General features: G+C 34.9%; 1 long non-coding RNA gene across 1 annotated transcript; it reads left to right on the forward strand.

Moving 5' to 3' along the window:
* The first annotated feature begins 264 nt into the window (after positions 1 to 264).
* On the forward strand, positions 265 to 3,101 carry LOC141717205 (uncharacterized). Its single transcript, XR_012573555.1, has 3 exons — positions 265 to 911; positions 1,120 to 1,173; positions 2,780 to 3,101. It is a non-coding gene; the product is annotated as an uncharacterized LOC141717205 (long non-coding RNA).
* Positions 3,102 to 11,895: the final 8,794 nt, after the last annotated feature.

Below are 11,895 nucleotides of genomic sequence, written 5' to 3' on the forward strand. Positions count from 1 at the left end.
GATTTACAAGGTAATTTTATAATATTAATAAAAATTCATGTATAAAAATAATTGTTATTCTTAAATAAGAAAATTTTAAATAAATCTCTAACACTAATATATAATACGATAAATATAATAATTTAATAATTTAATTAATTTTTTGTCTGCTCCCAATTTCCCTTTCTCTCTCCCTCATTGTTCCTTTACGCTCTTCCATCTCCGATTTCTAACCTTGATTTGTTTAAAATCATATCATCTCTCCAGTTTCTTACCTAATTTTGTGTTTCAAAATCACATCGATTAAGTAATTTTCATCAATCTCTTCATCTGCTGATAGTAATATAGATAGAGAAACAAGAAGTAATCTAGATAGGGAAGGAGTATTAAATTCAAAATTAAGCTAATCCACCTTATCTTCTCCTCAGCCCTATTCTCCCACACTCCACTCCACTTCAAAAAGCCCAGCCCATTCCCCATTCTCACCAACCCGACCCGAAAGCCATTTCACCCCAACTCGAAATCCGCGACACTGCCACAATCGCCGTCATTGGAACCAGCTCCGTCGCCGCCATCGTCACCTCCCTCACTCTCACCGACCCAAATAAACGCCGCAAACTGCAAGCTCATTCGAGAATGTTCTGTACTTTTTTGACCATTTGTTTCAGAAGAGCGGGTGTATTCCCAGGGCTATCTCATGGCAAAAGTAGAACGATTTTTTTATGCCTGTCAGGGGATACAGGATAAGGCATTTCATCTCTTTGATCTAGAAGTTTCTTAGACATCTTCATATATTCATCATATTTGACCTCAAATCTCCCTTTTGAATGTGAAGGTGTTTTGGGGCCATCAACATTTCTGGTAGTGCTCGCTCAAGTTGTCTCTTGAAACTCCTACGACTCTATAGTTTTGTCCTTTCCATGAGCCTAAAGGTTGTTCCTCATTACCCAACTTAACTGCTCCTATATATATACTTACACAAACACTACTTTTTACCTCATTTTTATGGCTAATTCTGCTATTGCACAGGTTGCTGTTCTAACCTTTATCTAATTTAGGTTTACTTTCTTCATTTTAATTAGATTGTAATTAGTTTTACGTACTTATGTCATTCATTTTATTTAATTTCTTTGGTTGTAGCTTTCTGTGTCTGTTCCTCTCAGTGATTCATCTATTCAGAGATCGCTGTTTAAGGTACTTGAGATTTTATTTTATTTCATTTATGTGATAATAGTGATTATGTTTTTTAATTGTGTTATTTTTTAGTATTTGATTCTGTAAAGTTTTTGGTTGTATCTGATTGTATGTATACTTGTGTATAGAAAGTCCTGAAATAATCAAAATTAGAATGATAATTGAGAGCTACTGATTTGTAGTGTTAAGACCAGTTATTTTTTGAACGCCGATCATTAGTGATTAGTAATTTGTGTCATTTTAAGTGGCTGTATTTAAATCGTCACTAGTGATTTACATCTAAATAGCCACATTAGTGATAACTGGTGTTCTTTTTTTATTTGTTAAATGATATTTGAATAGTATAAAAGGAGCATGAAACAATAGCTTCCTACAGACTTGACTTCATACAAGACATCCCTACATAGCTTCCTCTAGTTTAGTGACTTCAGTCTTTAATCTAGTTTTAAGCAATAGACTTTGAGAAGTTGATCTTCACCAGTTGATTAGTATTGAGATAAGTCTGAACCATACTAGACTTGACTGAAGCCAAATTATGCATTCATCATAATGTTTCATGAATCATGATACAATACTTTGACCAGATTTAGTGATTCAAAACTGTACACCATAGCTACATTTTCATTTTGATTGGATTTTCGTAGACTTTAAGGACAATCAATGTGGCGGTGATTGGTGATATTTCCATATCTATAACATGCTATTAAATACTTCTGTTAAATGTCTTGATTTTATTTATTTTTGTTTTGTTGAATAACTGAATTGGAGGACGAACTTTGCATGCGGTTGCTTCAAGGTGGGAGGGGAGGGGGTGTTAAAACCCGAGAAGTTAAATTAGATAAAGTTATATACCCTATAATGCTACTATTTTAGGATTAGTTAATAATAGGCAAGTTTGTAAATGAACTTGGGGCAGATCATGTTTATTCTTCTACCTCCTTTACATATAATTTTTCTCAATTTTCTCTAGATGGTCTACTGGTCGCCTTGATAAGTTTTGATCATATGTTGATTAAATAACGACCACAAACCTTTAATCAGTGTGCTGTTTTACCAAACAATGAGAGATCAAGATAGGTAATATTTGCTATATGCTAGGTCAAGGATTCAAACCCGGTAAAATAACATCTTTATGGAGTACGACACTAAGATTGTGTATCAATACCTTTCCTAAATTGCATGCCTGTGTACTAAGTACAACCATCAAGTGAAGACATGGAGGTTGGTGTCAAGACTTACACCACAAACCTCAGGCAATTTATCGAAGATGTTGGAAATGTTAGACAAAATGAATGTTGTTATGGTGATCTCCAAAAGATTGCAACAATCTAATTAGGAGCAAACTCTTTCACAATATGAAAGAATTTAGGTCCTTGATGTTGTAAAAATTTTTAACGTGGTAAAGTTATCAAAGGTAAACTCTAGGACACTCACAAATTCAACAGAGCTCACTGGAAGGTGGATATTGACTCGTAGACTATCAATTCATCCTTATTATATATTTACATGATTTGTTACACAACTTTATATTTTTTTATTTATTATTTGTAAAGTTCATCATTGCAACTATATAGTGGTTATAAAGCATCTGAATTGAAATATTCAGATGGTTAGAGAATGGAAGTAATGGTCAAGACTTAAAGTTTCCCCTGCTAAGAGAGCTGTTAATGGCTGCAAATTACTTTCTCCTATAAAATTCGTTGATAGAATCAAAGGTGGGCAATGGCTAAGGACTAGCTAAGGTGACAGAGCCCCATATAACTCAGTTTTATATAACGAGGAGTGGAAAGTTGCTTCTGAAGTTAGTAACATTCCATTTATTGATAAATTTTAAAGAACTGGAGCTAATTGGCGTGAGAGTGAATTTTAATGGTAACTACCAACTTGTTGGTGAATTTTGATGAAACTTTGTTACACTTGTAATTCTTGTAGAGAATCTTTGTATTGTAAATTTAATTTCAATTGTGAAATAATAATTGAATTATCATAATATAATTTTATTATAAAATTGGTTTATTTTAAATAATGAGATTAATTTTGTAAACAGTTGTGTGAAAGTCACTTAAAAAATGATGAAAACTGTTGTATGTCTCACTGCAAATATTTTTTTTATAAAAAAACTGTTGTCTTTTGATATTCTTTGCGATAGTTTAAATCTTTAACACCATTGTCTTTTAAAAAAAACATTCATAAAAGAAGTTTATAAACTGTTGTTTATGACAATAGTGAATAAGTTAACAACGATGGTTTTTCTACAAAACCATTGTTGTTAAGTTAGGTAGACAAGAGTTGAATAAAGAAACAGTTGTTTTAAGAAAGTTCCAACAATGATTAATATAGAATACTATTTGTGCGTTCTTGATCGTAACCAGTACTAAAAAAGTTGTGTAATCTCTCTTATTACAAGGGATTAAACAACCGTTGTGTGATATTCATGTCACATAACAGTGAAAAACTGTTGTATAATCGTTTATTTCTTGTAGTGCTCATTTATAACTTTATTAACTAATTAATGTGAGTTAATTAACTGTGGTAAGAACACTCTTCCACACTCTAGAATTCCATAGAGGTTTCTAATTGAGAAAATAATTATAAATTACTAGTAGAGATATATAAATGGTCTTTTATTAGTTAGCCATTTCATTTTATAATTTACTAAAATACCATAATCTACACCAATACTTTAAAATTTATTATTTCAAAACTTAGAGAATAAATTAAGTATTTGCTAACTCACGAAGTCCATAAAATAATTTGAAGAATACAATATACTTTAATATTTAATTAACTAAATAAGTTAAAATAAAATAAAATAAAACATTACTCTTTTCCGAGAAGTTATGAAGTAAATAAAAATGTAAAAATATAATTATTTATAAGAGAGGTAATTAGTGACACAGCCCTCTTAAATTGCAAAAATGTACAAAGTACGAAATATTGGTATTGAATATTCACAAAATAAAATAAAGTTTTCTAGAACTAGAAATTATAATCGATGAAATAAGCTAGCCACAAACTCACTATAGAATACCATAAATGTTTAATCGTGAATAATATTTTCTCAAAAGTTATTAGAGGTACTATTAAACATGTTATAAAAGACATGCCTGTTCTTTAACAAGACTAAGACAATTTGTCAACCCTGAGTAAGTTGATTGTTATCTAAATTTGTATTTTGTACTTGTAACACTTAAACTCTGTAAAAATGCAAAGGAGTAGACTGGAGTCTTTTTCCTAAAACAGTATCAAGCCTAAGAATTCTATCTGGAAGAAGATCAAGAAGATCATGCCTCAGAAGAATTTTGAAGAAGCTTGGAGTTGAATAAATGTGTTTGGAGAAAAATACCCTAAGTCAAGATCTCTGCAAGTCACAGATTTAATGTTATAGAGAAGTCATTCGATAACTCCAGAATGGCTTATCGAGAAGTCATTCAAGTTTCAGAGAGTACCGACGGATGAGGAACATCCATCGGAATAGTAGTTTGGCTAGTCGATGGATGACTGCTGTTAGGCACATCCGTCGGGTTACAATCACTAGTCGACGGATGGGCAATATCCACCGGGATAGAAGAAATGAAAGAATTCAGAATGAACAAGTCTGTAAAGCTATTAGAGAACTCAGGAAGATATCAACAAGAAAAATTGAAGAAATGAAGATTGGAGATATCAACAAGTCATTCCTTCACTAGAAAACTTAGAGTTATCGACAAGTCTACATTCAGTAGAGAACTCTGAGTTATCGATAAGTCAAAGTGAAGATATGAAGACTAGAGATCTCGACAAGCTTCGATAAGCCTATATACTTATCGAGATGTCAAGTGTTCTATTAATTTAAACTGGAGATCTCGAGGTACAGTCTTAAAGTACAGAATTGCAGATCAGTTCAATATCCAAGATAAACAATCAACAAATAATTCAACAGTTGGATTGACAAGTCTACAAAAAGCAGCTTGAAGAGTGTGCAAGATCAATGGCAAAGATTAACTGACAGAGGAAGATTAAAGTGAACACGAGATGCTAAAGATATGCTAAGCCAGAACTGGAAGATATGCTTTTCTATAAATAGAAATGACAAGTGACAGTTTAGAAAAGTTAATAGCATGTTTATTATCCACTGTCTAAACCAGCAGTTAACTGAGTTATAAAGTTAACACTGGTCCTCTAGTTAGAAGTAACAATTTAGATCAAATCTCTTGTATCACTCTCAAGAAGAAACTGAGCTCTTTAACATCAAAGAGCTTAGAAATTTTGTAGCAAAATAATCTGAATTTTTAATATAAAAATTAAGTGAGTTTTGAAGATCTGTGTTCTTTATTTTCTACAGGTTTAGATTCCGCATGAACAATTTTCTATACAAGATTTAATTTACTTTGTTCAACCATTAACTTTCAAGAAAAGCCTAAAATCAGAAAAACACATTCACCCCCCTCTGTGTGTGATTCATTACCTAACAAGTGGTATTAGAGCAAAATATAAAAGTAAACAGATTCAAGATCTTGGAAGAATGAATACACAAAAAATTAGTAGCATCAAAATTCCTACCTTTGACAAAGCTAACTACACTCTTTGTAAAAAGAAAATGATGTTGTTTATCAGGATGGCCAATCCACTCCACATTCAGATCCTCAAGAATGGACCCTTCATTCCTATGGTAAGAGTCGAGGAATCTATAGATGGAGACACGATCATACCAGCTCATTATGCTCCTAAAGATCCAGCTGAGTATTCTGACCCTGAAAAGGAGAAAGTCTCCCTGGATAACAGCTTGCAATTGATATTAATTGGGTCACTTGACAATGTGATGTACAACAATATTGTTAACTTTGACACTGCCAAGCAAATATGGGAGAAGATTGAAATACTCTGTGAAGGAACTGAGGAGGTTAGATCTAATCAAAGAAGGATAATGATTTCACAGTATGAGGGTTTTATGGCTAAGCCTAAGGAAAGCATTACTGATGTGTTTAAAAGATTCAATAAGCCGATAAATGACTTACAGCTTCATGACAAATACTATGAAGCTGGAGAGATGAATCTAAAGTTCTTGCTTACTCTCCCTGACCATTTGGAACAGAAAATCTCAGCAATCAGGGAAGGGAGAGACTTGAGCAGAATAACTCTGGAAGTTCTATATGGAATTCTCAAAACATATGAAGTAGAGATGATTCAAAGGCAATCATTGAGGTCTGGTCAAGGACATGTTGTGGATGGCTCAAGTGCTTTAATTGTAAATGAAAGCCAATCCTTCAATGATGAACTAAGATCTCAAACTTCAGTTGCCTCAACAAGTGAGCAGAAAGCAAATGATTCGCAGGAGCAAGTCATACTAGAGTTGGAAAAGGATGAGTTCTACACTCTTGAAGAACTGGATGAGCTAGATCAGTCAATGGCCTATTTAGCTAGAAAATTCTCTAACATTAGAGTAAAGAAGCCAATGTACTTCAGAAGTAAAGGACAATCTTTCAACAAAGACAACAGATGGAAAGAGAAAGGGAAGTACAACTCTGACAACAAGAGTGGTTACAAAACTGGATCTGTTGACAGATCTAATATAAGGTGCTTCAATTGTGTTGAACTAGGCCACTTTGCTACAGAATGCAGGAAACCTAAGAAGGCAAAGAAAGACAAAGCTTATCTTGAACTGGAAGCAAAGTATGAAGCTCTTCTGAAAAAGCAACAGAGCAAAGCTTACATTCGGAGGGAAAGAGTTGGGATAATTCAGATAATAATGAAGATGAGGAAGTTGGAAACTATACTCTAATGGATTTGGAGCAAGGTAAATCATCCTCATCAAAAGCACAAATAACAACTCTTACCACTATTGATTTAAACGTGAATCAATACAAGGAGACTGTTGAAAAGATGAGCACATAAATGTTTCACATTCACACAAGCATGGTTGCTGCTAATGAAGAAGTTAGCAGATTAACAAAGATAAATAAGAAGCTGGAGAGTGAGAAGCAAGAAACTGAATTGTTGCTAGTTGAGCTTGAAGCTTTAAAACAAGAAAATGCTTATCTCAAGAACAAGCTCAAGTGTGCAAATGAAATTGAAGCAGTGTTAAGGGAGAAGCTAGAAAATAATGAAGTAAAGATGAAATCTTTCAGAAATACATCTGAACTGGTCGGAAAGTATCATGAGAAGAATAAGCCATGTGCAACCATTGCTATTGGCCTTGACTATGATGACATGAGTGACAAAAAGAAAACTGTAGATGACAAAGGGAAAACAAAGAAGACTGAGAATGCTCCAACCTTTTTGAAAGAGGTTAATGCACCTATATTCAAAGCATGTGTAGTCAACTTCAGTGAAGAAGAATTGATTATCAAGCAAGAAATTGCTGATGAAGATAAAGAGAAGAAAACTGAAGAATCAATTCAGTCCAATACTGAAGAGAAGCTCATGAATAAACAAAGTCCCAAGACTCCTGTTCAAGAAACCAAAACTGAAGATGCAAGAAAGAGAAAGAAAAATAGAAATGGGAAAATAGGGATAAATAAAAGCAATAATTTTGATTATGTTGTAAATGCTCCTAGAAAGAAGTGTGAAAAATGTGGCTCTTCAAATCATCTAGAGTAATTTAAAATGACTTCTCGACATGTACTTCACTTCTCAAAATGACTTCTCGATAGACAATCTCCAAATGTCTATTTTGAGTTCTCGACAAGTCATCTTCTTTTTATAAATACCCAGACTTCTCGATACATACTTTTACTTACAGCTTTCGAGATCTAAAGTGACCTAGCTTTCAATCCAAAACCGTTTTCTCTCTCATTTTCCATCATTTCTCAGAATTTTTTCTTACCCATTCATTCTCATCAATCAACAATGGCACAAAATGTTGCTAGGACATCTATCCCAGAGAAAGGAACCAACTATCTTGCTTTCACTGATGCAAACCAAGCTCCTGATAGTTTCAAGGGGTCTGTAAAGATGTTGTCTGAATCCTATCTTGCAGGTGCTTTGACTGCAAACCCAGTACTGTATCTTGATGTGCTGCATGAATTCTGGACTACAGCTGTAGTGAGGACTAATGTTAACAACAACTCTCTCTCTGGTGGTGACATGCACAATTGGAGGCCAACAAATAGAATTCAATGACCAAGATGTGAATAGAGCTTTAGGGCTGCCAACTGAGAATCTGGTGGAGGTACCAACTCCTGATGAGCTGACTGAGTTCATGGACTTCATCAATTATAGTGGGAGAATCAACCTGTCAAGCTTAAACAGAACCAATCTAAGGAAGGAGTGGTCATTCATCTTTGACTCTGTAGTAAGGGCCTTTACTTGCAAAAAATAGGATATGACAATATCTCAAGTGTTGTGCAAAAGATGATGTATTCAATTGCCCACAACAGACACCTGAATGTTGGTCTGCTGATCTTGGAAGAACTTGCAACCAGGCTGATTATGCATCTGACAGCTAGTGGTAATGAAATTTTCTTTCCTAGATTTATTATGTCCACTTTAAATAATAAAGTAGCTGACATACACCTACTAAATGGTATAGATAGTACTAGAATAGGCAATTGTAAGCAAGTGTCCAAAATAATATTTGGCTCATTTACTACAAAGAATAAGGTGAATGTAAGTCTGAAAATCACTCCATTTATGTTGGAGAGATTTAGGACTTATCCTTATCCTTATCCTATGCCTGACATGAGATCTAATACACAATCTAGTACAACTGTGATTCCTGAACCTGTGGAAGTACAAACACAGGATTACCAACAGGGATCTTCCCAAACTGCAACCATTATTTCACAACCTTCAGAAGCTAGGAAACCAACTACCTCATCTTCTCAAAAAGGTGAGGTCAGTAAAAGAAAGAGAAAGGGGATGAACCTAGTTGTGTTAACTGAGAGTGGTCAAAAGATCTAAAAGAAGTAAACAAACTGAGCTGACCACTCTATCCTCCTCTACATCCTCCCAATAGGATGCAGTTGTAAAAACAACCAGGAGTGAGTCTGCACAGCCTGCATAAGAAATAATTCAAGTGTATGGTAGGAGAAATAAGGAAGGCACACATTGTGAGAGCACATCCCTTGAAGCTCCCTCATCCATTCAGGGGGAGCTGCCAAGACTCACAACTGAGCAACAATCTCTTCTATCTAATATTTCTTCTATTCTAATTCCACTTGAATTTATTTCTCCAGTGCACCAAAAATCAAGTGACTTAGCTCAAGAAACTTTGCTCACCACCCAGACACCTCATTTCGATGGTGAGAGGCTACATGCTGTGGTAGACCTTGATGACACCATCACAAATATGGGGGGTTCATCAGTCTTTACTGAAGACCCCATGGATACCTTTAATGGACCTTCATGTTCAAAACAGTCTTCACAGATTAAAAGGTTTGAGGGTAGTACTCCTGAGGGGGAGCTATCTAAATACTCTCCAATTTAATTGGAGGTTCCTTATGAAGGAACAACTCCCCTCACAACCCTAGCAGAAATTGCCTCTATAGTTGAAGCTAGGAGTACACTTGCCCATGATCCTGTCATAGGAGAGGCAAGCATAGCACATTCAAGTGCCAGTGTGTTGCAAGACACACAAAGGTTTGAGGCTGGTGTACATGACAGTAACCCAAAAAATCCCCTCCAATTCAATTGGAGGTTCCCACTACAAGTGGAGAACAACACACTGTCAAAACCATAGAGCAATCTGTGAGTCAAACTGTGATCTCAGTCACAGGAGTTTCTGATGAACCATCGACCTCTCAAGCTCAACAACTTCACATACTCTCTGTAAGAACCCAAATTTTTGACGTCAGTAAAAGACCTTTTTGAATAGTAATATAACAACTCAAATTTTTGAGACATTGTAAAATGCCTAATGAATAGTAACCCTGACATACGGGAAAAACATTTTAGTCCACACTATGTTGTGCATGAGAAAATGAGATTCGAAGTTGATATTATGATTATACGTACCAAATGAGTGTATGTAAACGCTATTAGTTTTCGAAGAAAATGAACTTTGAAAAACGACCATATTTACGAATCATCGGGGATTACGGGAATCACAATATAATTACAAATTTAAAACCCTACAGATTTATATCCAAGTATGATAATTCAAAACATAAGGAATAAATACGAAAGGAATTACATCGCGAGCCATTTACGAGGAAGTCATTCGAAAACGTTTAAGCGACCGAGCGAACGCGTAAACGATTAAATAAACGTAACGCACTAACTAACCATAGTAAGAAAGTAACCATGTTTACTTTATCAAATAGTGAGCTAGATATAGGATGATCAACCAAGGCTAATAGAATAGTAAGCTAAGGAAGCTAAACAAGTGGCTTAGCTTGTAATCTACCACAAGCTAGCTAGATTTATCTCCAAGATTGGCAACATAAATCAAAACCTAGGATTCTAAACTAGAGAATATCAATCAATATAAGATATCACAAGATACCACTTGCATCATTCCAAGAAGTGTAACACCCCCAGATCCGGGGTCGGGGATTCGGGTCGTCACAGTCTTTCTTTCCACAATATCACTTAACTTAATTAATAATAAATAACCTCATGCTGTGACCCCACACTAACGCACACCACAACCCGTTATAGTCTCAGAGATGAAATTTAAATAAGTACAAGTCCTTGAATCCACATTTTAAAAGTTATTACAACCCAAAATGATTACTTGATAAGTTTACAGTTATTTGCCATTATCTGCCACAAGTTATAATTATACAATATTTGGTTCCCAAAAGTAGAATGCCTGATCTACCAATAGATCTACCTCTGCAGCTATAGCAGCTATAACATCAACGGGAAGACGCGGGACGCTTCCCACGCGCTTGCGCTGGGTCTGCTTGAGTCTGGCCATCTTTCCTAACTGTTGTTGTGTGATGAAGAAATGAAGCAAGAGTGAGCATTACATCTCGCAAGATAATATATAGTGTAAACAATAATGCAAGTATCTTAATGGATATCTTACTGGAAACCTTTATCAAGTGTAAGGTAGATACTTACTGGATATAAGCTTAAAGGAAGATGAAGTTACCAATTACTTCTCTATACTTATACCATTTTATAAAGCTACTTGAACTACCACTGTTCAAAGTATTATAGGTTTCAAAAGGTCATCCCATAGATGAGACCACAAGTTAAGACTTGAATAGATTCAATCTTTGATATATTATTGAATGAAATGAAGTTACGAGATACTTTATTCAGTCCCGATATATATATCCACATATATATCTTTCATACATTTCCTGGAAACCTCTGTTATGTAAAGTATGAACAGAGTTTGTAACATCCAATGAATTTTGGAAAGGAAAAGAATTTTGGCATAAACCCGATATCTTGCTGATCAGGCAAAGATACCAATAAGTAACCTTTTCTACTAGTAGATGGACGAATTCCCCACTGGTCATCACCCTGGCCGCAATAGGACCTTATGCTGGACTGCCACTCAGCCACTTACGCATTTGATGGACTCCCACTGAGCCACTTACACTTTCATGGACGCCCACTGAGCCCATGTTGCTTATGCCGACTCAATAGATGGACTTACTTCCCGAACGTTGGGTAAGTAATCAATTCATTTATCAAAACAGCAACCTCGTTGCGAATATAAAATACACCACTGATCCGGATCCCTCAGGTTTTGAGCGAGTATTTAAATCCCCTTCGAAAGAAAGATCTTAAATATAAAAATGAGTTTTGGGATCCGCTCTAACTTTTAAAAATCATTTTGAAGAC

The sequence above is a fragment of the Apium graveolens genome, chromosome 4, assembly GCF_009905375.1.
Source record: "Apium graveolens cultivar Ventura chromosome 4, ASM990537v1, whole genome shotgun sequence".
In the NCBI taxonomy this organism is placed as follows: Eukaryota; Viridiplantae; Streptophyta; class Magnoliopsida; order Apiales; family Apiaceae; genus Apium; species Apium graveolens.